Genomic DNA, 26830 nt, shown 5'->3' with positions numbered 1-26830 from the left:
TTCTCACAGAGGTCACTGGGTGGCAATCAGTTTTCTCAGATATCAAGTACTGTCCACCTCTTTCGATAACTATTGCAAATAAATTTGCGTTATCGCAACATACATTTACCATTGATTTTCGTTGCCAATAACCATTGATCTTCACTGAATTTGTTAGTTATTGCCAGCCAGTGTGTTATCGGCGTTGATAATCACCAGCATAGCATCAAATGCCACCACCGTCACTACAGAACACCATCACCGCCACCACCACTCCATCGCCACCACAGCTGCCACTGCCACCACCGCTGCCAACGCTGCCACCATACCACAACCGCCTGTGCCACTACCATTATTACCACTGGCACCACCGCCACCACCACTGCTGCCACCACCACTGCTGCCACCATTTCCATAACCACCACCATCACACCACGTCCACTGTCATCACCATAACCGTCACCACCACCTACGCCTACACTATCACCACCGCCACTGCCACCACTGTCGCCACCACTGCTGCTGCCACCACCTGAACTGCCGCCACCATCACCACAGCCGCCACCACGAACACCACCTACACCGCCTTTATCTCTACTGTAACTGGCACCATCATTGCAAGCACCATCAACATGTTCATCGCCACCATTACTATCACCACCGACAATGCCACCACCGCCATTAGACATTATTTCTCAGACATTATCTTCTCAGTTTTTATTTAGGTGAGGGTGGGGGAATAGTGTTTGTTTTGTTCTTACAATGCAAGTCTCCTAAGCATTTTCTTTTTCTTTGTGTAGTAATAGTTAACATGTGATATCTGTACTTATATGAAAAACAAACTCTTAGCCATAGCGAAAAGAAAATTTTATCTTTGACATACGAGGGGCGTGCAATAAGTAATGCCCCTGGTCCACTTCCCATAGCAGTAGAGCAACGAAACTTGGCATAGTTATTAGTCTTTCTCTACATCGGAACCACCCAGAGTTATGTATTTTTCCCATCGTTTGATGCAGCTCTGGAGACCGTTTTTGTAGAACACCCCAGGTTGGTCCTCAAACCACGACGTGACTTCAGAGATCAAGGCTGCATCATCTGGGAAACGCTTTCCTTTCAAAAACAACTTCATGGCTGGGAAGAGGTGAAAGTCAGAGGGTGCAAGGTCAGGAGAGTAGGGAGGATGGAGGCGAATTTCATAACTACACGCCCGTGCTTCTGATCTGGCGCCATGCGAGTTGTGGACCGGAGCGTTGTCCTGCAGGAGGAGAGTATCTTTGCTGATCTTGCCCCGCCTCTTGATTTTGATAGCTTCTCTTAATTTACTCAAAAGTGAAGCATAATAGGCTTCTGTAATTTTGGTACCCTTTGTCGGGAAATCTGTCACTACTACTCCGTCCTGATCCCAGAAGACTGTGAGCATGACCTTGCAAGCGGAGGGCTGCACCCTTGCCTTCTTTGGAGGTGGTGAGTCCAAGTGCTTCCACTGCATTGACTGGGCTTTGGTCTCTGGATCAAAGTGATGGACCCAGGTTTCATCCTGTGTAATCAGTCTTTTGAAAAACTTTGACATCTTCTTGGCACTCGACACGTTCTCGCTTCTGGAATGGTGTGAGCAACCTGGGAATCCATGTGGCAGACACCTTATGCAAATGCAAATGGTCATGAATGATAGTTTCCACAGACCCTGTACTAATCTTGACATCTTGGGCTATTTGGCGAATAGTAATGCGCCGATCTTCCAAAATGGCAGCCTCAACTTGACGGACAGATGCCTCATCAATGGTAGGAGGGTGGCGACCGGGTCTGGGAGCTGTTTCCACAGACGTCCCGCCATGTTTGAATTCACGATGCAAGCATTTTACAAGTCATATGATGATGGGGCATTATCACCATAAGTTTCTTTCATTTCATCAAAAGTCTCCTGTGGTGTGCATCCTTTCAAATACAAAAACCGGATCACTGCTCGACATTCAACAGGCTCCATTTCACATCTGACTCAGTTCAAACACATGTAAAACAGAAACCACAATTAGTTCAGAGCTGTAATTTGCCACATAACCCGTAGAGATATAAGTCATTGCATATGCAAAATTTCAGCTAGATCAGACAACTGGAAGTGGGTCAGGGGCATTATTTATTGCACGCCCCTCGTACATAAAAGTTGTTAAAACAGAAAATCACGTCAAATCATCGAGTAATATAACTTTTAAATAATAGATAAGGTGTTCCTGCAGTATCGCACCCATATGAAAAAAACAAATTCTTAGCCGTAATGTACTGTAAAGTTTACACTACAGAAAATTACATAAAATAATTGAAGAGTTTCATTTTTGAATAAAAAATTAGTTACTTGTACAGTCATCGATTCAAGAAATAAGGTATTTTACAGTATAGTACCCATATAAACAATAAAGAAAATATTACATGTGACGTACATAAAGGTGATTAAAACTGAAAATCACTCAGAATCATCCAGTAGTGTAACTTTTAAATAATAAATAAGGTGCTTCTACAGTATAATACCTGTATGAAAAACAAACAAACTCTTAACCCTGACACACGGAAAAGTTACCACAATTGAAAATTACGTAAAATTATCGAGTAGTTTAATTTCTAAATAAAAAAAATAAGGTACTTATACAGTAATTGACCCAAGAAATAACGTGCTTTACAGTATAGTACCCATATGCAAAATACAGAAAATCTGTGACGTCCATAAACGTTTTTAAAACTGAAAATCCCGTTAAATCATCAAGCATTATGACCTTTCATTGTTTTCTCATATAGGTAGAATATTATACAAATACTTAATTTTTTTAGTAGAATACTGTACAAGTACCTTATTTCTCCTCATACAATTGTGATAGCGGTTGAGGGAACGGAAAGGATAGGAGTCAGTCATAGAAATGGCTGAAGCAGTCTACGATGTAAAAATCACTTTATTTCATATATATTTTTAGAGTGGAGTGTATGGTTTAATTTCCGGTAATGGCTAAAGTAGTTAATCATCTAAACATCACTTTATTTCATATACATTTTTAAGAGGGGGGGCGGTAAGGAATCAGTCCCGGAAATGGCAGAAGCAATTTACGATCAAAAATCAATTTTTTATCAAACAAATTCAGACCTTCATTTTTATTATGAATTAAGAATATTTATCTTATGAAATATATATATTTGCAAGTATTGCCATATCATCTGTTAATATCCTACATTTTTATTTTTTCTTTAACCAAATCGCATTACTTACCGATTCATTCCATTTTCTTACCACTATGAAAAATTGAAAAAGTTTACTTGTAACTTGTTTCTATCAAATTGTATTACTTACATGCCAAATTATCAGATTTACAAGCCACTTTGATTACATAATAATCTATATGAAAAAGTAATGCCTTACAGTAGTTCTATTACTTGTAATAATATATCTTAAGTAACTTTCCATATTTGTCCAGAAAAATATATTTTTTAATTCACCGTCTTATCAGAACTAATATTACACTGATTATTCTATTGAAGAACATTCTATGATGATATTTTTAACTACCATGGAATTTCCACAGGTTCTCCTAGTTATTATTATTATTATTATTATTATTATTATTGATGCATCTCTAGGAAAACACATTAGGTCACTATTATTTTTATGCATAAATTACATTCTTACACCTTCATCAATTTAGTATTACGATGAGTATTTTTACTTATTAATACCTTCAAAAAATTGTATTTGAGAAAAATTCAAATGCATGTTTAAATCATTACAATCATTTCAGTTCCCGTGTATTAATTTACTATTAAATAATATTTGCATAAAAATAATAATAATAATTATTATTATATTATGTTTCCATGACAATCCCATCTCTTCTATTTGTTAATATTACTGTATCTTTCTTTAAAAACCCAATTACATAATTTCAATTGGTAAAATAAATGGAAATTCATTGCGAATTATGTTTTGATTTTCAAAGCTTACGGAGAGTTTATGTTATCACTTATCAAAGAAAAAAAAAAAGACTAATTTTATAACCGATGAACATTTATAACATTCTAAGTAGAGTTTCAAGGTTGTATCTCTCTATCCCGAAAATATATAATATAAAACAAAACGCAAACAAAAAATAAGACATTGCATAGGAAGTTCTAAAAAGAAGAACATATTTGTATTATTTTTATTATTCAGATTATTATTTTTAACTTAGAATAATCTCACACCCTTTCGGTTGATATAACGTACGGAATTCTTCAAATACATCTTTTCGAACTCAGGAAGCGATATAGAATTTTACTGAGCATTTTGTATACTCTACAGGTTAAGATTGTTCTCGTTCCGCCAACCATGTTCTGATAGAAGTCTTAAGCAATTTTTATTTTTATTTAGTAACCACTGCAGTGTGTTTTGACCTTCAACTCCCAGAAGAATGTCACTCAAAACTGATTATTACTTAACATATGCCAATTGTACACGTAAGTTTAATTAAGGGTTCAAGTTGAAATTTCATATAGATTTCCACGTTTGATATAAAGATTCTCGAATACGACAATATAAAGTAGGTCGGATCTTACCGTAATCCAAATAAACCAAATAATACAAATTATCAATCTTCATTAAAAAAAATCAGAACAGAAGATATGGTTGCATAAATGTTTCTTGCGAAGTAGAAATACAAAATGTTTGTTATAAAAACCGGACGCTTACTTTTTTCAAATCAACACAATTTTGTTTACATTTAAGGCTTCCATACATACACAACGTATCGATTGACATAACGTGCAATAAATTCTCTCTTTGGCACGACAAACTGTTCAATATTAGTATAAATAATTTCCATTTTCTACTAAAGTTATGTTCGCCCATTGTAAATAAAACAAATATTAATAATTCAAATATATATATATATATATATATATATATATATATATATATATATATATATATTCATCTAAATATTAATATGCATAACCGATACTACACATGTAATAAGCGTGTTACTATTGATCTCTGTCATCTCGTCTATATGTGTCCCTCTTTGTCTCTAGTTCCTTTCTCTCCTGGGATGTTTGCATACTCTTTCATTTGCTACATTTTCTAGTTCCAAAGTTTTAATATTTTGACTGGATGTATTTGTTTCCTTTTCTGTCTCTATTTTCTTTCATCCACATTATAGAAAACAACAGTACTTGTCTCTGATGAGGTTTTAAATTTAAGTACTGTCTTTGATGAGGTTTTAAATTTATTAAGCTAAAAATATCTCATGTATCAAACTAGTAACTTGGTAAAAGAATCGATTCTGTTTAATTTTCTTCTTTTTATGTTTCTTATGTAGATTCAAAATCAAAAAGGCTGGCTTTTGAACCGTTGTCGTTTTGTTACTAGTTCACACAATCTATCTATAATTCTATAAAAGTGAAAATGTCTGTGTGTGTGTGTACATTTCCCTACCAAATAACTCTGTCAATTTTTGGTCTAGAGACTCAAGCTTTGACATAAGAAGTATTGAGATTTGTGAAAACTTTTAATCAGTTTTCGGCCAGAAATTCAGCGGACAAGGGGTCAAAATTCAACAATTTGACCTTTCAAAAATCTACCAAACTCTACCGCCACCAATTTTGGTTCTAAACACTTTAAATTTTAAATGTAGGTTACTTGGACATGGATCAAACTTTTTAATTTGATTTAAGCTCAAAACAATAAATGTTAAGGGGTCAAAATTAAAAAAAAATTGACCTCTACGGTCTCTACCAAATTACTCAGCCAATTTCTGGTCTAAATATTTGATATTTTACATAAAGGGTATTCAGAGATAGGGCCGATTAAGGTTTGGGTAGAAAATTTAAGATGCTAAGGGCTCAAAGTTCAACAGATTTAACCTTTGCGGTCTCTACCAAACTGTTCAGCCAATTTTGGGTCTGAACATTTGAAATTTGACATAAAAAGTATTCAGATAAGCGTTTTAATCAGTTTTTGGTTGAAAATTTGTCTGCCAAAATGTCAAAGTTGAAATAGTTGATTTTTGCAGACTCTACAAAACTCCTCCGCCAATTTTGGGTCTAAACACTTGAAATTTTAGATGTAAGTTACATGGACATGTGTCAAACTTTTTAATATATATATATATATATATATATATATATATATATATATATATATATATATATATATATATATATAAGTTATGAACAGTACATAGGGCCCGAGCAAAGCTGGGCTGAACTGCTGGTACAGAATTAAAAAAAAACACGTATTATTCTGGTTTATATATATATATATATATATATATATATATATATATATATATATATATATATATATATATATTTTACACAGTGTTCACCACTTATCAAGGCCCGGAAGCCACTCAGGGATAAGGGTTATTGCAAGTACATTACGTTAGTGTGGAGATTTGATGAAGTGTTTACTTAAGGGAGCGGTTCATTAGGAATTTGTTAACGTTGGACTTGAAGACATCCAAGTTGTAGTCAGGTGGGAAGCAGGCAGACGGAACAGAGTTCCACAGGCGTGCAGTTCTAAGAAAGAAGCTTTGTTCACGGAATCCGTGTTTTGATTTAGGCACAGATACAGAGTGGGGGAAAATTTTCACAGTGGATTCAGCTAGACGGGTGTTTTTCGTGAAAGATTGGCGAGGGGGGGACCAGAGATTGGAGTTCAGACGAGCACCCGCCATGGAAATAACGAAAAAACAAGGATAGGCTCGCAACGTCTCTTCTGTTGGAGAGAGGTTGCAGGGTAGAGAAAAGGACATCCAACACTAAGCCACGAAGTCTATTTTGTACTCTGTCAAGGCAGGATAGGCTGTTTTTAGCAGCTCCTGCCCAGATATGACAACAGTATTCCATCCTTGGACGTGCTTGGCTTTATATAGATAGAAAATTGCATCAGTAGTGAGATATCTTCTGGAGCGGTAGAAGTATCCCACCATCTTTTCAGTGACCTTGGCAACAGACTTGATGTACGTGCTCCATTTCAGATCAGGAGTAAAGGTCAAACCCAGAAGCTTGTCAAAACATGGAGCTTCCCCTAGTCGACCAGAGAGCCATCCATCACAATTGATGCCAGATGGGGATCAGAGCGTTGATGATGTAAGGATAGGAGTTTGGTTTTGGATGCATTAAAGGTAACCAGCCACATCTTCCCCCACTAAACCACGCGCTCGAGATCAGAGGAGAGAGAATCAGAGAGAATTTGTCATTTACAGCCTTTGATGTGTTGCCGTAGATGGTCGTGTCATCAGCATAGATGTCAACGAATGATTTAAGTATGTGCTTAGGGAGGTCATTGATGTAGATCAGGAAGAGAGTTGGGCCCAGGATTGACCCCTTAGGGACTTCAGCATTTATATTGCAGGCCTCCGATTTTTGTCCATCTACCACTACTCTTATGAGCCTATCGGAGAGAAATGATTTAATGATTGAGAAAACGTTTCCAGTGATACCGTAGCTGGAAATCTTGTGAAGTAGACCCTTATGCCATACCTTGTCGAAGACCTTTGATATGTCAAGAGCAATTGCCCTAGAAAGGAAGCCTTTGTCAAGAGATTCACTAATCCTGTGGGATATAACCGTCAGCACATCTGCGGTAGATCTTGCAGAGCGGAAACCATATTGTGTGTCACTAAGAAGGCTATTCCTGCAGAGGTGGTTGATTATTTCTCTATTTAATATGGATTCCAGCAACTTACTCATAACACACAGGAGACTTATTGGTCTGTACTGAGAGGGAGATGACTTATCACCTGAATTCTTAAATACAGGGCAAACTGATGAGGTCTTCCAGGGAGTCAGAAAGCACTTCTCCTTAAGGCAGCGCTTAAATAGTTTCGTAAGTATGGGAGCAAGTTCTGGTTGAAGCTTTTTTAACACTATAATTGGGATGCCATCAGGGCCAGTTGCTTTACTGGAATCTAGGTTCTTGATTAGCTTGGTGACCTCATGGACGGATATTTGTATGTTACCTAGCTTGTTCTGTGTTATAGGAGGAAATATGGGGAGTTGATGGCCTTCGTCGCATAGGGTAGAATTAGCTGCAAAGTTCTTTGCAAATAGTTTGACCTTGTCTGACGCTGACGAGATGTCATCTGGTCCATTGATAATGGTTGGGATAGAACCCACACTTCTGTTCAGGATCCTATTTGTTATTTGTTATTTGCCAAAACCGGTGGGAACCAAGCCGCTGATCAGCTGCCTTGGATTTAACAGACTGGGCATATAGCTCTCTTGCATTTTTATTACTCTTTTACAGTGGTTGCTGGCAGTCCTGAAAGCAGCTTTAGTCTCAGTACATCTATTACGTTGGTAGATTTGGAAAAAGTGATTTCTGTGCGCGATAGCAGCAGCACATTCTGGGGAGAACCATGGCTGGCTGTTAGGTTTTTGTTGGAATTTTTTAGATGGTATGAATTGGTCTATGCCTACAATTAATCATTCGGTCCGATCTGATACTATAGAGGACACTTCCTTTTTAAACATGGAGTGAAGAGGTAAATCAGATATGAATTTACGGAAGCTATCCCAGTCAGCCATAGAGTATCGATATACAGTACGGTGGAGGGGTACGTCTGGGGACTTCTTACATTTCGTTTTTATCTTAACTGATACAAAGGAGTGGTCGGAGGATCCTAGAGGATAATGAACGGAACATGAACATAGCTCAGGGGAAGTTGAGAGAAAAAGGTCTAGGAGGCTTGCATATTGACCGGGTGTATAGGGCACACGGGTGGGTTCGCGAACAATCTGAGTGAGGTCACAAGCAATGGCAAAATCATGACAAAACCTCCCCTCATCGTCTGTCTTATTTGAATGGGCCAGCCATTCCACGTTATGGACGTTGAAGTCACCACAGATGTGGATGTTAGCCGAGGGATGTGTAGAAAGTATGTGGTCTATTTTCTCAGATATGCTCTCAAAGATAGTAACTCCGCTGTTGCGGGGCCGATAGAGTGCAAATATAAATGCAGTGGTGTTAGCAAGTGCAAATATTTAAGTGTTGTTATATATTAATACGGAAGGTAACACAATACGTATTGTCAGCTTATTAATTCACTAGTAAATATATTGCTGCTTGAATCATTGCTTGTATATTAACATGCGTGTGTATGTGCATGACAATCTATACTTATTTGTGCATCAGTCTTTCGCTTTTCTTTCTGTTTCTTTTCTATTAACACCATATCTATTTATCTATATTGATTCCTCATGATTGCGTACTAACTGACGTAAATAAAATGCAAATTTCCTCTTTGTTTTCAACCCAAGATATTTTCTGGTCGGAATTTTACAGATACATTCAGAACTTCTCCTGTCGACTAAAACTTATTAAACTTTTCCGTATTGATATCCTAGAAATTCACGGCATAATTACATGTTAACAACAACAACAACAACAATAATAATAATAATAATAATAATAATAATAATAATAATAATAATAATAATGTACATGCAATAACCCTTATTCCCGAATGGCCTCCGGGCCTTGATTAGTGGTGACTTCCATGTAAAAAAAACCCCCCAAAACTCGCCTCTGCACACCTTATCGGAAGAAACCGGGGTGAGCCTGACGGGGTTTCAGTAAGTCAATTCACCTTCGTAGCGTCAAAATTGAATTCGCCCTGATTGGCCAATTTAGTAAAATCATTCGTGCATATTAATTAAGTAATTTTCCATCAAACGTTTCTCACACAGTGCAACCTTGAAATTTCTTTTTCATCATTATGTTATTATAAGAGGTCGAGCCTTCCGAAGAGAAAAACAATGCCTGTTATCCGTGATTTTTGAAATCCATGTGTGTAATTGCTCAGTTTAAGCGCAAAATTTAAGAAATTTGTTGTTGTTAATAATGTTTCAATCCTTTATAAAAACAGTTTTTAATTTTTTTTTAAATAAATGTATTTATGAATTGAAAATAAGGCTATAATTTTTTTTTGTGAGAGAACTATCGCAGGCATCAAGACGGTTGAAAATTTACAAACATACTTTTCGCGCTTTTTTCGGCAAAGTTATCAATAACTCTATAAAAATTCATTCTATCGACAAGTTTCCTCTTTATAGAGAGTATTACCAACTATGTAAACGTTGTCTGGCTCATTTTTGATCGAAGGTAGTTTTTTATGAGCTTCAGTTTCAAGAAAGAGCGCTCACAGCTGGCAACGCTAATAGCTCGCGTAAGGAAAATGCACAGCAAGATTACAATATTAGAGACGGAATCCCCAAGGTGGTATCTCTGCATTTTCTCCTTCTTCTGTGAGCTGTTCCAGGGCAATGAGGACTTCCAATATTTTTTTATCACAACATTTACAACATCTGCTCGACTACTCCATCTAGTTTCCACAGTCCACTTGATACTTATACCGGTCAACTGAATAAAGACGTCCCAGCGATGTGTAGATGCAGAAAAGAACGAGAATAACCGTTCCAGTATACCAAAAAATGCAACAGAGTGAACGGCTACACAAGCCAGATTTAATGAATTGTTAGTGCATGGCACAAATAGAGCTTTAGGGTTGATTTCGGAGATTCCTTTCTGCACACCCGATCGATGCCCTTTTTTTTGTCAAATGCCTGGCAAATACAGTCCTCAATCTGAATCCCATCGTTTTCTCTCAAAATTAGTTTAGAAATGTCCTCTGCGCTTTTACCTTTTGGCTCCATAAAGCGGAGAAACGACTCCCTACTGTCATTTTATTTTCGTCAATATATACGTAGCGGAACACCTCACTCATTTAGTCCTTATGAGATGCATCAAGAGTGCTATCAAAAATTATGCAAAAATATTTGCTTTCTTTGATCTGATCGATGATTTTCTTTCTCACCTGCTTTGCCAAAATGCTCGCAAATTCATTTGGAATTTTTGGTGACAGATAAGAAGTAGCGATTATCTTTCCCAGGTTAACTTTCACCAAATGTTCACGGAGCACAGGGTCATACTTGGCTAATAAATTTACCAATTCTAAAAAATCCCCTTTGTTTTTTTAATCTCTTTTATCATCATGGATTCTATCTCCTCTGATCTTGAGCAAGTGGTAGAATGGGGAAAGAGGTGGCTTGTTACTTTTAATGAATCTAAAACCAAGCTTCTATCTTTACATCATCAATGTTTTGAACTCCATCTGGCATCAATTGAAATGAATGGCTCTCGTCTTGGGGAGGCCTCAAGTTTTGACAAGCTTCTGGGCTTGGCCTTTACTCCTGATCTTAAATTGAACACATACATTAAATCCGTTGCCAAGGCCGCTGGAAAAATGGTGGGATCCTTCTATCGATCCAGTAGATATCTCACTGCTGATGCACTTCTCTATCTATATAAGAGCCAGATACGTCCAAGGATGGAATACTGTTACCACATCTGGGCAGGAGCTGCTAGAAAGGACTTGTCTTGCCTTGATAGAGTTCAAAATAGACTTCGTAGCCTTGTGGGGAATGTCCTTTTCTCTTCCCTGCAACCTCTTTCTCACAGAAGAGATGTTGCGAGTTTGTCTCTGCTTTATCATTATTTACATGGCAGGTGCTCGGTTGAGTTCCATTATATGGTCCCCCCTCGCCAAACTTTCACAAGAAACACTCGTCTAGCAGAAAACTATCACTAGTTTCCCCCACTCCTAAACCTAAGCGCAGATTCGATGAGCAATGCTTCTTTCTTAGAACTGCACGCCTATGGAATTGTCTTCCGTTTTTCTGCTTTCCAGCTGACTACAATATGGTTGCCTTCAAGTCTAACATAAACAAGTTTTTGATAAGCCGTTCCATATAAGTTAAGAAATTTACCGAATCTCCATTACTAACGGTTACTATATTGTCCAATTTCTACTGTACACTTTTTAACTCTTATCCTCGAGTGGCCTCTGATAAGTGGTGATTCCTATGTAACAAAAAAGCAAGTAAGTCGATTTTTCTAAGTTAGATATCCATTCTAAGGAGATTTTCCTTGTATTACCTTTTACAATTATTATATTAATAAAAAAAGTAAAAAATTAAAATCCCATAACCAGAAATAATTCATCATAATAAATTTCGGTTTAATCATAAATACGTCAGTGATTATAAAATGTTAATACGTTGAAAAAATCAATTATTCCGCGATTGTTCGAAACTTGGCAGAAAGTCTGCAGTATTTAATCTATCGAATAGAAAGCCACTTAAATAGTATTTGAGGTCTAGCGCTTACTTCCAATTTTAAATTATATCCTTTGATATAACGATCATAATATCTATTTACAGTCGATTTTTATTCCATACTTGCTTAATATTTCAACAATTCCAAAATTACGTAATTTTCCTGGCTAATTTTTCATTGTATCATTAAATTATCAGTGATATTTGAAAGTATTTTTCCTGACAAAAATGTTTTGTTTAACTTTTCAACATTTTTTTAAACATGTAAATCAACTGCTTTCTTTGATAGGTAACCTAGAGAATTTATGCAACTTTTTTAAAACTTTGTTTTATAAATAAAATAAATTTGCATCGTATTTTGATGTTATTACCATTTTAGTTTTAGTGATAATTTAAAAACAATAAATATTTATCATTAGCACCAATAATAAAAAATAAAATTGAAAACTTAAAACAATCGGTTTTGGAAGCATAAATTAGGAATACATTTTTCCGATTCCGATATCTCCAAAAGTTCTAATTGTTTTGCAGCTTTTTCGGTAAAGAGTTCCGATTATTTGTTAGCTTTTATTTATTTTTTCTATTTTCTATTTTCAACCTTTCAAAATGCCACCCCCTGACATGGGCCGCTCGAAAAATAGGGACACATTTCTCTGATTCCGATACTCCAAAAGTTCCGATTTTTATAACCTTTTCGGTATAAAACTTTTAATTTTTTGTTAGCTTTTATTTATTTATTTATTTATTTTTCTATTTTCTATTTTTAACCTGTCAAAATGCCACCCCCTGACATGGGACACTCGTAAAATAGGGACACATTTTTCTGATTCCGATACCTTCCAAAGTTCCGATTTTTTATAACCTTTTCGGTATAAAACTTTTAATTTTTTGTTAGCTTTTATTTAGTTTTATTTATTTTTTCGATTTTCTATTTTTAGCCTCTGAAAATGCAACCCCTGTCATGGGCCGCTCGTAAAATAGAGACACATTTTTCCGATTCAAATACTTCCAAAAATTCTGATTTTAAAAATCTTTTAAATGTTCCGATTGTTTGTTAGCTTTTATTTATTTTTTCTATTTTCAATTTTCAACCGATCAAAATGCCGCCCCTGACGTGTGCCGCTCATGAAATAGGAACACATTTTTCTGATTCCGATATCTCTGAAAGTCCTGATTTTTTACAACCTTCTCGGCATAAAATTTCAGAGTTTTTTTTAATGTTAATTTATTTTTATTTATTTTTTTACTCTCTCAAAATGCCGCCCCCCTGGGACGTGCCGCCCGGGGCGGACCGCCCCGCCCCATCCCTTGCTACGCCACTGAAGCAGAAAAATAAGTTAGAAAATATTGCGTAGAATATTCGATTTGGACATCATTAAGAACATTCAATTTATCAGCAAAAATGTGTAAATTTAGAGTTAAAGTATACTATTCTTTCTCTATATTGGATAAATGCTGTATATTTGATACATTTTTAACAACAACGTAATTGCATCTGTAATATATCTTTATTGAATGCAATGTGTAATGAGAAAATCGAAAAGAAAACAACTCCAAAACACCAATAAATATCCACATGATAACAGCTGTTGGTCAGAATACGCTAATTAAGTTGACTACTTTTCTGTGCAAACCAGCATGTCCGTGTGTGATGTTTTTTCCCCCGGGTTATATATATGATCATTTATAATACGCAGATAAAACTGTGTAGCTGAGATGTACAACCAAGTCGAAAAAATATTTTTGCTCGATTGCACGTTTGGAAATTAACCTTTTAATGGATTCGGGTAGACCTTTGGCGATTATGCGGCATTTTGTTACTAGTAGTGTTTGTTTTCATTTTGATGGAAAACGAGTAGGTTTTCTAATTGATATGAGTTATCTTAATTCAGTATTTGAATTGTGATTCTATTTTATACAAAACCAGTTCATTCATATTTCTCACTTAGGGAATAACTTTGAGTAGTTATGTCAATATTATTTTTTTTTACTTATGAAATCCAAATCATAGTATTTTAGTTGTAAGTTATAACTTTTTTTAGGGGACCCAGCCCACCACTAAATGTGTAGTATCATTTTAAATTCTTGGGTTAGTTTATTAACTTAAATTATACATTTATTTTGCGATTGTTAATACGCCGAATTTGAAATCAAGAGATGAAAGTACACTTAGCCTTTTGTTTCAATACAGATTAACGTGACGCATTTGTGGTCATCTCAAAAATGCATTAATTATGTTCTTTGTCATCTCAAAAATGCATTAATTATGTTCTTTGTCATCTCAAAAATGCATTAATTATGTTCTTTGTCATCTCAAAAATGCATTAATTATGTTCTTTGTCATCTCAAAAATGCATTAATTATGTTCTTTATCATCTCAAAAATGCATTAATTATGTTCTTTGTCATCTCAAAAATGCATTAATTATGTTCTTTGTCATCTCAAAAATGCATTAATTATGTTCTTTGTCATCTCAAAAATGCATTAATTATGTTCTTTGTCATCTCAAAAATGCATTAATTATGTTCTTTGTCATCTCAAAAATGCGTTAATTATGTTCTTTGTCATCTCAAAAATGCATTAATTATGTTCTTTGTCATCTCAAAAATGCATTAATTATGTTCTTTGTCATCTCAAAAATGCATTAATTATGTTCTTTGTCATCTCAAAAATGCATTAATTATGTTCTTTGTCATCTCAAAAATGCATTAATCATGTTCTTTGTCATCTCAAAAATGCATTAATTATGTTCTTTGTCATCTCAAAAATGCATTAATCATGTTCTTTGTCATCTCAAAAATGCATTAATTATGTTCTTTGTCATCTCAAAAATGCATTAATTATGTTCTTTGTCATCTCAAAAATGCATTAATCATGTTCTTTGTCATCTCAAAAATGCATTAATTATGTTCTTTGTCATCTCAAAAATGCATTAATTATGTTCTTTGTAATCTCAAAAATGCATTAATTATGTTCTTTGTCATCTCAAAAATGCATTAATTATGTTCTTTGTCATCTCAAAAATGCATTAATCATGTTCTTTGTCATCTCAAAAATGCATTAATTATGTTCTTTGTCATCTCAAAAATGCATTAATTATGTTCTTTGTCATCTCAAAAATGCATTAATTATGTTCTTTGTCATCTCAAAAATGCATTAATTATGTTCTTTGTCATCTCAAAAATGCATTAATTATGTTCTTTGTCATCTCAAAAATGCATTAATCATGTTCTTTGTCATCTCAAAAATGCATTAATTATGTTCTTTGTCATCTCAAAAATGCATTAATTATGTTCTTTGTCATCTCAAAAATGCATTAATTATGTTCTTTGTCATCTCAAAAATGCATTAATTATGTTCTTTGTCATCTCAAAAATGCATTAATTATGTTCTTTGTCATCTCAAAAATGCATTAATTATGTTCTTTGTCATCTCAAAAATGCATTAATCATGTTCTTTGTCATCTCAAAAATGCATTAATTATGTTCTTTGTCATCTCAAAAATGCATTAATCATGTTCTGGTATTCAGCAATGGAAAATATATTTACGTTTATTCAATTTGTCAAACTACACTAACTCTATAAAAAAACTACACCTACTAACTCTATAAAAAAACTACACCTACTAACTCTATAAAAAAACTACACCTACTAACTCTATAAAAATCTACACTTACTAACTCTATAAAAAAACATGTAAAATCTATAATATAAATAGGTTGTCTTTGTTTTTTGTTGGTTCGACGTTTGCTCATGTGGTAGAAACAAACTTTTCTACACATGTACACATGAGCCCTCTGCGAAACGGATATTGTAAAATGATAATCAGATCTAAGTAATAATCTTATTGGTACTAAAGGTTCAGCTCTCAATACAGGCACTACTAAAATATATTAAAAAATAATTTAGACTTCTGTGTCTGCATATTAACACCTCGATCTTCTGTAGTTGTGTCTTGTCGAACTCGGAAACTTTTACTGAATAATCTACTCCTGTGAATGAAATAAAACTTCCAGGAGTAAATTGTTCAGCCATACTAAAACTTAACTTAAATGAACTTAAACAATTACCGACAACGTAGATAAACAGTTACAAACACACACAAACACACACACACATATATATAAATATAAATATACATATATATATATATATTATATAGTTATAAACAGCTGTAGTAAAATTTGATTAAAATATTTATGCTAATTAATCATTCTTCGTGACTAATTACGGGTTACTAAAATATATTTTTATACGTTTTATTATCGCTTTTGTACTTTAATTTTTAAATATAAATATATCTAATACCGAATTCAATAATTGTGATAGTCTCGAAAATACATAACTATTATGTAGAAAATCAATAATTTTATTGCAAATCATAACAGAAATCAGAGCAATAATGTACCATGATAGAGATAAACTACTGAATCAAAAGGTTGAAAGAAGTATTGAATGCGAATCCCCACGCTAAAATCGTCTGTTCGGAGCACAATTAGAGCTGAGATTTGAGAAAAATCTAATACTAATTGAAGAGTTGTCGCCACCCCTCTCTTCCCGACCATCACCACCGCACAACTGAGAGTAATTAAATCTAATTGGGACTCAGTAGTATTTTGTCAAAATCTATACCTGAGCAATTGTATATAAGTGATATTTTGTATATCTTACTTGAATTCACCAATAGAATAGATATATCTGAGTCTGTCTTTCTTTTGCGTGCAGGAAAATTGATTGATTTCCAGTGTGTAAAACCGACGAAGCAGCGACCTACCAACCCGAAGGTGAAGTGATTCTGACCAGATCGACTGAGTCCCCTGTGAAGAACAAGCACAGGTCACATAGGGGACCGTTACCGAGGTTTAACTCGTATGTGATAAAGGAGATACCTATTAGGGGATCGCTGAGGGTTCACAAACTGCTGACGCTTTAAGTAACAATCTAATAAATTTACTATAAGATTCCATAAGAACACTTTTATTAAAACTTTCCTGGCTAATTACGCAATTACTATTACTTTAAATTTTGACTATTTGTAAATAAATTATGTATTTATATTATCCGTCTATTTACCTATATTGAAATTTAAATATAAAAAATACAGTAAATGCTCGACTATGTGTATACTATAATAAATCAATTGCACGCGATCCTATTTAATTGTTGAACAAATATAGAAGTAATACAATGCAAAGAAAATTACTATATATTAATTATTTAATAATATATTTGTCCCACTTCTATTATCCTTACATTAAATGTGTTATGTATCTGTTTGTATGCTCTTACGTAGGTTGAACTGATGTATCTAGTTTGTAATTATTTATAATATGAGTTTTTACTTTTACAGAAATTTTTCTGTTGGTTTATTATTCAATTATTGAATTTTAACACAGATTTTTCTGCGTTTAGTTCAATAATAAGTATAACATTAATACGCTGAACATTTTTAATTTTAATAGAAAAATGCCAGCATGTAACGTAATATGGTTAAGCTTAAACATGAAAAAGTAAAGGACTAGTTGTTAAAACTGAAACAGAAAAGAACAAAATATTCTAGTAAAAAATAAAATAAATTTATAAAATTTTTAAATATTGCAGCATTAAGAAATGATTATATAATGTTATAAATTGAATTAAAAAATATTCATGTTGCAATAGTCGATTTAAAGCAAGTTAGCCCGCGTAAAAGTCTAAGTAATCATAACTAGGGTTGTGACAACAGCATATTCTCTCAGGTATACACCCGACACAGTAAGACACAGTAAAGCAACCGAGAACAACATCAGTCTATATAAAAACATATAAGATATTAACTAAGAGTCAAAATAGTGAAAAGAATATGTTGTTGTTATGACTAGGGCTGTGGCCCTAGTCATAACCATAAGACAAACTATGTTTATTTGTTTAATCATAATGCTTAAAAATTCATTTGGGCAATTTAGTTACTGTGTTAAGCAGTCAGTGCTAAATGATGTGCGATTGGCACCGAAACCCTGGTTTAATTAGTGTAGGTTGATTAAGTATTCATTTAAATTATATTTATAAAGCTCTACTTTGTACTGAACACTTTTAAAAATATAGTTTTAAGTTCATTTTATTGACATATGTGTATACACACACACACACACACACACACACATATATATATATATATATATATATATATATATATCAGCAAACAGTTAATAAAACATGTTAAAAAACACTTTGAAAAAGAGTTAAAAACATATTTAATCTGAAAAGGAAACACTTGATAAGTGGATAGTCCTTAATCCGCAGAGTTTCGAAGAAATACTTTCCTTCTCATCAGAGGGTAGGAATTAGCAAAATGCGGGATCGGATTTTGCATACAAAAGTATTTGATGAAACAACAAGTAAGTCAAAGATCTTACTTGATAACAAAAAAGTGAAGCAGAGGGAATATGGTGAAGAAAAAGGTGATTAATTGTAATTTTTATTTTATTTTATATATATATATATATATATATATATATATATATATATATATATATATATATATATATATATATATATCCATGTATCGAGACACAGGAATTGGTATGTTTGATCTGGCAGAACGGTGGTTCATTAAAATTATGGGTCTGCGTTTGCGCCTGGTCCACAAAGTATGGAAATAAAAAAAATTTAAAAATTAAAAAGAAACGTTTACAAGTGTTTTTGATATAGGTGTACATGAGAATACTTTGATAAGTATGTTTTAACTTAAATAGGGATGGTAATATAAAATTGTGGGGTCTGCGTTCGCGCCTGACCTCCATAGAATGGCAATAGGCATAAACTTTAATAAAGACTTTTCATATCTATCTGCGTAAGTATACTTTGATAATTATGTTTCAGTTTGAAGAAATATGGTATAATAAAATTATGGGGTGTTCGTTCGCGCCTGACCTCCATAGAATTGAAATATGTCATAAAGTTTAATAAGGTTTTTTAATATAGATCCACAGAATATTGTGATAAGTGTTTCAGTGTGAACAGGTATGGTATAATAAATTATGGGGTTTATCTATTTTATTTTTACTTTCATCATATTTTGCTTTGGTTTTGATACCCCTCGAATTCAACCCAAATTTACAACCCTTCCTTTTCATAACCTATCATACTTTCATAAATGAGAGTCCATTTTCTGTAGGCTGTTTTTGAACCCAGTCAACGACGGCTACTTTTGCTAGTATATATATACTAATATATATATATACTAATAAGATTTATAGTAGGAAATCTAGCATAGTACTTGATTATTAAAATTCAATTTTAAAAATTAACTTATAATTATACTAAAATATTTATTTGTATATGGTGTTTAAGAGGATTAAATAAAAACTAATGATATATATAATTTTAAAAATAAATATGTTTAATATTCATAGACGTATATATATTTCGCGTTCCTTACATTCGATCGAACAATTAAAACCTTGGATTTAAGTATTAGTTTCTTACTATTAGGTCGTCGTGACGAAACTATGCTTTGAAATGAGAGGGTAATATTCTTTTGCAAATAATTAAATAAAAACAGCATTCCAATATTTTAAAGAGAGAGAACCTTACAATGTGACTAAATTGGTGTATTTAATTTACTCTTTCTCCAAATGGTAACTTTATCCGAGTTTAATAATTATATTTAATAAATAAATATTTTAAGATCTACACACATACTTGTGTTTCGTGTTACCTTACACTCGTCAGTACGGATGTCGTAACCGTACCTACGATTCCAACTCCGGATCTACGTTTGTGAATCCTAGACATTTACTGTTAGAACATCTTGGTCGCACTTTTACATATGAAGGATATACGCTATGTATTTTAAATGTATAGACAAGTAATGAAGTTAAGGTATATATATATATATATATATATATATATATTATCAACAGAAAACTCTCACAGATAAGAAAAGAGAGGCTACTCTATTTTCTTATTTGTGAGAGTTTTCTGTTGATAACACACACACACACACACACACACACACACACACATATATACGAAATATGTGATTAGAAAGACAAAAGTGGATTACTACTAAACTATATATATATATATATATATATATATATATTCATTACTTGTCTATACATTTAAAATACATAGCGTATATCCTTATATATATATATATATATATATATATATATATATATATATACAGAATTTATTGTTAGAAAGAACATTAATATTGGTTTAGTTTATCTATAACTCTCTTTTAAATCATTTAATATTTATTCTAAAACTTAATTGTTTACAGTTAATAGAATACAAGTTAATGTTCTGTGCAGTCAATACATTTTCAAGTAGTATTGATACATAATTAAACCTAGGCTGTGTATCACTCAGCTTACCAGAACCTATAATACCCGGCGGTATCAATTACGCAAACAACACCCCCATACTTGAGCAGGTACAAAACTAGTAACAATTTCTATTATTCTCCGTTCCTATGTTTATTCTTTATTCGTGAGAGAGTGTAACAATAATTGCAAACTGACACAATTTTGTAAACCAATAGAATTGTTAGTTGGCCTTTAAAATTTCTGCGATATAAAATGTCGCAACAGCTGAAATGAGGTGGACAAAGAATATATATATAACATAAATAAATGTTGAACCCCAGTGAGAAAAAGAAAGAGGGCAAAGGATAAAAGAAACAAGAATGTACACATCAAATATTACCATGTTTTTAATTTTTGTTGTTTCATTATCTCTAAATACCGAGCCAAGGGACCATTTTAAAATGCTAATTTGACGATGAAGTAGAATATTTCTAATTTTCTTTATGATAAATATAACTAACTTAAATGCAATATACAAAGAAAGGCATATAAAAGTTTTATTCAGCAATTTTGCAGTACAATAACTACCAAGCGTATATATCTTATTCTCTCTCTCTCTCTCTTTCTTTCTTTCTTTCTTTCTTTCTCTCTCTCTCTCCTCTCTATCCATCTATCTCTTTATATATATATATATATATATGCATATATATATGTATATATATATAAATTTTGCAGTATACTAACTACAAAGCATATATATCTTATTCGATAGACTATATATATATATATATATATATATATATATATATATATATATATATATATATATATATATATGTGTGTGTGTGAGTGTGTGTGTGTGTGTACTAGCAAGAAGATACGACGTTGCTCGGGATTTAATGAGAATCAACGAATTTTCTACAGTTTCAATACTTTTATTCTCATCGAAGTCGGCAAAATCGCCCATTTCTCAATAAAATCAATTGATTACCTAATCTAGGAGACTCATTGCGGTTCACCGGGAGGACATTTCACATGCCTTCCTGCAGTGACAGTCCACAATAGATTATAGTCTACATTGCACGGTGGGGAACCTACTGTTGATTTCATAAAATAAATTTTATATTTATTGCTTGAATCCAAGTTTAAAATGCAAAAGTTAAGTATCATGGTTAAATTGTGCTCTCAACAGAAACGTTCATTTTGAACGGGCATCTATCTTATTAAAGAACTACTATTGATTTTTAGGCTCTTCTGCTTGTGCACTCGTGCAGTGATAAACTTCTCAAATGCACTTGTGATGTTAGGCTGTATAAGGGTGGTTACTTTGGTCAAAGTCGAACTGTTTCATTTTAAATTGGATATTTTCCATTGGCGATTTTCGATACCTATTAGATACAAAATCTATCCAAAAAACTCTCAGATATATGTGTGTGAAATTTTAACTAAATTGGCCCAGGGAAAATGAACTGATCAAAATTCATCGGAACCTGTTGAACCTTTACAAAGCTGATGCAGTTTATGTAAGAACTTTTAGGAGACGGATTCGTCGATTTTAGAGTGGTGACAAAGATACTAGTGACAAAGCGCTCTTCGAACTTTTATGACTGAGGCATCAAAAGAGGCTAGCAAAGTTCATTGGGAATGGTGATGACAAATACATTCTGGAGCACAAAAAAAATCGCTCATTTTAATGGTACGGCTCCCATCTTTGTAACTCTTCAACTTTTGAGTTTTTAGTAAAAAATAGAAAAAATTACTTTTAGAACGACCCTTGTATATATAAAAAATAGTAAGCTGAAGTTTGGATTCAATTATTGCCAGTGTATTTCAATAGATATATGTCATGTAACGTAATGAGAAATAATCTCTCTTTGTAAATTGAAAGTTACACCAAGGAAGTTATGAGATGTCATTTCTACATAAAGCCTAATATTCTATTTGTTTAAATATTGTTATCCAACTTTATCACGTTTTACGTCGTTAGTCACAAACTTCAACAGCTATGAACAACGTCTAATGTAAGAAAACCGGAAAAGGCAATATTGACACAAATGGACAAGTTAGGCGTACATATGATCAATTATCATTTACGGTTGGGAATGTCGTTTGGAAGCAGCAGAGATATGGTTTTTAAAAAGAATTCTATGAATCTCATGAACAGAAAAGAAGACAAACGAAGAAGTCTTGCGTAATGCAGAGTACAGCAGATAACAGCTAAATACTGTCCACGCTAGACAGTTCTTCGGCCATTTAATGCGGGCGGACGGCTAGTAAAAAAGTTTGATGTTAGGAAAAATCGCTGGAAAAAGAAGCAGAGGAAGACAACAAAGAAAGTTCACGAACAGTCTCAACAGTATCAGTAGAAACACAACTATAGACCTCATCAGAAAGACTGAATGCAGAGGGGACTAGAGAGTCATGATCATCGAAGACAGGCCCAAAACTACTATCAAACAAGTCAAGTTCTTTGGAATAACTTTTGGTTTAGAGATGAGAATCTATAAAGCGTACATCAAAGATAACGCCAATCCCAATTATATTAACCTATTTTTTACGTTTTGTGTATACACTGATTAGCCATTAATGGATAAGTACACTGACATTGTCTTAATAAATGTCGGCAGATGACTATTAATATTAATATTTCATCTTTCGAATCTTTTGTAAATAACCAGAAGATATTTTTTTCATCATAAAGTTAAATAAATAGAAAACATCGTCTGTTATTTTTAATTCATTAAGGATGGCTAATAGATCAATAGTTTACACAGTTTCTCCGAAGATATTTAACGCATATATTTAGTTATTAAGACTATTATAATGACAATAAATGGAAAAAAATACATATTTAAGTATGCTAGCACCGGGCATATTTTGAGAAAGAACTAAATTAAGACATAAGTGCAAAAAAAAAAAAAAAAAGAAATACTTTTTCGCATTCCATTCACACAATCTTGACAACTTCTAATTCAGGACAATAAAAATGACCTCGACTAACTTTTCAGTGGTTTCCATTTCCTGTTATTCTCAACTGACTAAATTATATACTAAAAGATATCCCTGTGGGGAGGAGATTGACAGATAGATAGATAGATAGATAGAGTGTGTGTGTGTGTGTGTGAGAGAGAGAGAGAGAGAGAGAGAGAGAGAGAGAGAGAGAGAGAGAGAGAGAATCATATGTAGTCAGCCCATGTTATTTCATACCCTTACTCCTGGTGTGCTTCCTAACGATGGTCTTTTTCATATCAGCGTCTCTCCTTGAGCCATATAATGTCATATCTCTTTCTAGTATATTAGTATCTGTTCCGGCAGATACTGCACTTAAGATAATTTGTACCAGTCAATGGAGGGGAAACCCTCTATACTGGGACAATTATTATTTTTGGTAACCAGAGTGCCCCCTTTTTGGCTACTTTTAGGGGAGCTGGTTTTTACCTCACATTAAAAACGGCCTTGTGCCTAATTTGCTCAGTGGGGGAGCAAATAAATACCATCTCTTTCTAGTATATTTCTATTACCTAAGAAAAAATTTAAACTCGAGATAATTAAGTTGACCTCAGTTAATCTCTCACCCAACATCTCGGCAAATTCCATTTCTTTAAATTCTCAGCTAACTAAATTATACACTAGTGCATCTCCGGGCTCAATATCTAACACAGAGACGGCAGAAAAAATATTCATTTTTTTAACCAACCCAAACGCAAAACGACGAAGAACATGTATACATAATGGTACTTATATATAAAAAAAACATAACAATAGCGTTTGGAGAATCTAGTAACTATAACCGTGCCAAGGTAGTGCTTGTACCGTGATTCTTTTAGCGACCCATTTCAACAGAGTCTGGTAACAAATGTAACAAGCACAAGGAATAATGTATTTCGTTCAATCTAACAGTATGATCTAGCACAAAAAGACATGTTCTGTAACAACCTCTTTCAATGCTAATGTCATCAGTCATGACCATAAATAAAATTCGCTCGTTCTTGTTCCTGATGGTCATGTTTCCTCTAAAAGCTTTACCTACAACCCGTACTCACCACTTCTTTTTACGGTACATGCACACAAAATAAGCTATGCAAATTTTATCGTCGCATATAGATAACTGATTCCTACGAAAAAATCATTTCCGCAACGTGATCAATATTTATTTTGTTGAAAAACAAAAACAAACAGAAACGCATGCAAATATTATTGTATACGTTCTATGTGCAGTCACATTCTGTTCATTAAAATTGATCAAATGTGACGCTAGATTCAATTAAATGCTATTTGATATTTGCATAAAATTCACATCGGAATTCTTAACTTCTTTATATGAATAAGCCTCAATAGAATCAATAAAGACACAATAAAGAAAAAACTTCAAATATTAAATAATTTGCAGCGTCACGAGTAACTATTTTTATAAATATAACTTCATTATCTTTATAAAGTGGAGCAGTACTCATATTCACATGCACCTTTATTTGGCCTCGTCTAGTGTGTATATAATGTAGTTTACGCATCGGTTTCTCTAATCATAAATCTACTATTATATAGTTTTGCTTTTGCATAGTGAATTTATTATTATATGACCCAAAAGTATTCTTACAACATATATAATACATTAACTTAAATAAAATTAAATCTTATACTGACTCCAATTAAATAAGAAGATTATATATCATTTTTAATTATTGGAATTCTTTTGAAATGAGTCATTAGTATATTTTTATTTATTTATTTATTTGCGAACTATTATCCTCATCTATTTTGCTTCATGACATCCGGCCAACTATTCCTCTGGCCTTCGCATGGTTGTTAACCGCAACCGGATAGGAATGTTGAATCTTCAACTGTATCTTCAGTAATTACTGCCTTCCATAGTTGTTATCGTCTCACCACGTTTTAGCCAGCTTATCCTCTGGCCATCTTGGGTAGGATTAAAACGGCTATGCCCACCTGGAACTGTGCTCGTGGCACAGTGAATAGACACCTTGAATCCTTACAGTTCCAGGTGGGCATTGTCTGAAAATAGCGATTTCAATTCTACTCAAAGCCAGCAAGAGGATTAGTTGGCCAAAACGTGGTGAGACGGCAAGAACTATGGAAGGTAGTAATTACTGAAGATACAGTTAAAGATTCAACATTTCGATCCTGTTGCGGTTAACAATCTGACGAAGGCCAGAGGAATAGTTGGCCGAAACGTCGTAAAACAACAACTATAAAAGATGAGAATAATAGTTCGCAAATAAATAAATAAATAAATAAATTAATAAATAAAAGAAGATTATACTCTAGATGTCAGCATTTCAGGGAAAGACTTAAGATGATAAATCGTGTTTATCCAAGCGGAAACATATTTAGGTGCTCATGCTAATTTAAATATTCAAGTTTTGTCTCAGCCTCCAGTAGTGGCTGTTCTGATAAGTGGTCTCTAATATAAAACGTCATGCCACACACGCTTTCACATAAAGTCGTCAAATGTGCATTTCACTTCGCGAGGAGTAATATCTGAATGGTCATACTAGTGAAGAAACAAGTTAATTACTCTAAATACGACTCAAACGTGCACAGAAATATAGAGATGGCAATCTTGGCTTTGAGATGAGTGTGGCGTTCTTTTCATTCTATATGGGCTTTTGTTTTTATATATTAACAAAACGGAAGCAAATATCAATATTTTATACAAAGTAAGTGAAGTTTTAAGCATGTTTTGATCCCAGAAATTTAGTCATACACCGCCTCAAATTAGAAAATGAATATAACTTACTAAAATCATAGTAAAAAAAAAAAATATTTAAAAACGTTTGTTTTTCTGGATAATGTCACATTTCTTTGATGATTTGATCAGTTCAGGGTCGAGATAGCTGAAAACCAGGTGGGATACAGAAGCTGCTGGAAGTGTCGACGTCCTTCTGCACACAACGCCTAGTATTTTCAAATGTCCACCCATCTACTGACCAAACTCAGTATTGCTTAACTTCGATGATCTAATAAGAACTTGTGTGCCAACGCAATGATACCGTATTCAAAATAATATAGTATTCACAGCCCAAACAAGGTTCTCTTCGGAATGAACTCACACTGGCTCAAATACAAAATGGTTCATATTCTTCCGGTATTGTTGCTTAAATAATTAACACTAAACTAGATACTCTACTAGAACAGATGGATTCTGTCCATAAAATCTCGTTAACAACACCAATAAACTATAATATAAAACGTATGATCATTTTTGTTCTAACCTGCTGCCAGTAATCACTGCTAATAGACACCAAATAAATACAATTGATAATTTTATATGTGGTATCTTGACAAACGAATTACAAACCAGACCCACACAAAAAAGCCCCCCCAAAACAAACTTTTGATTACGGAAAAAATAACAATAATAAGAAACATTATGCAATACCATTTGACTTATATTACATTTAGGA

The sequence above is a fragment of the Euprymna scolopes genome, chromosome 3 (genome assembly GCF_053919585.1).
Source record: "Euprymna scolopes isolate OS-2025 chromosome 3, ASM5391958v1, whole genome shotgun sequence".
Classification (NCBI taxonomy): Eukaryota; Metazoa; Mollusca; class Cephalopoda; order Sepiida; family Sepiolidae; genus Euprymna; species Euprymna scolopes.
Note: the sequence above shows the minus strand (reverse complement) of the source record.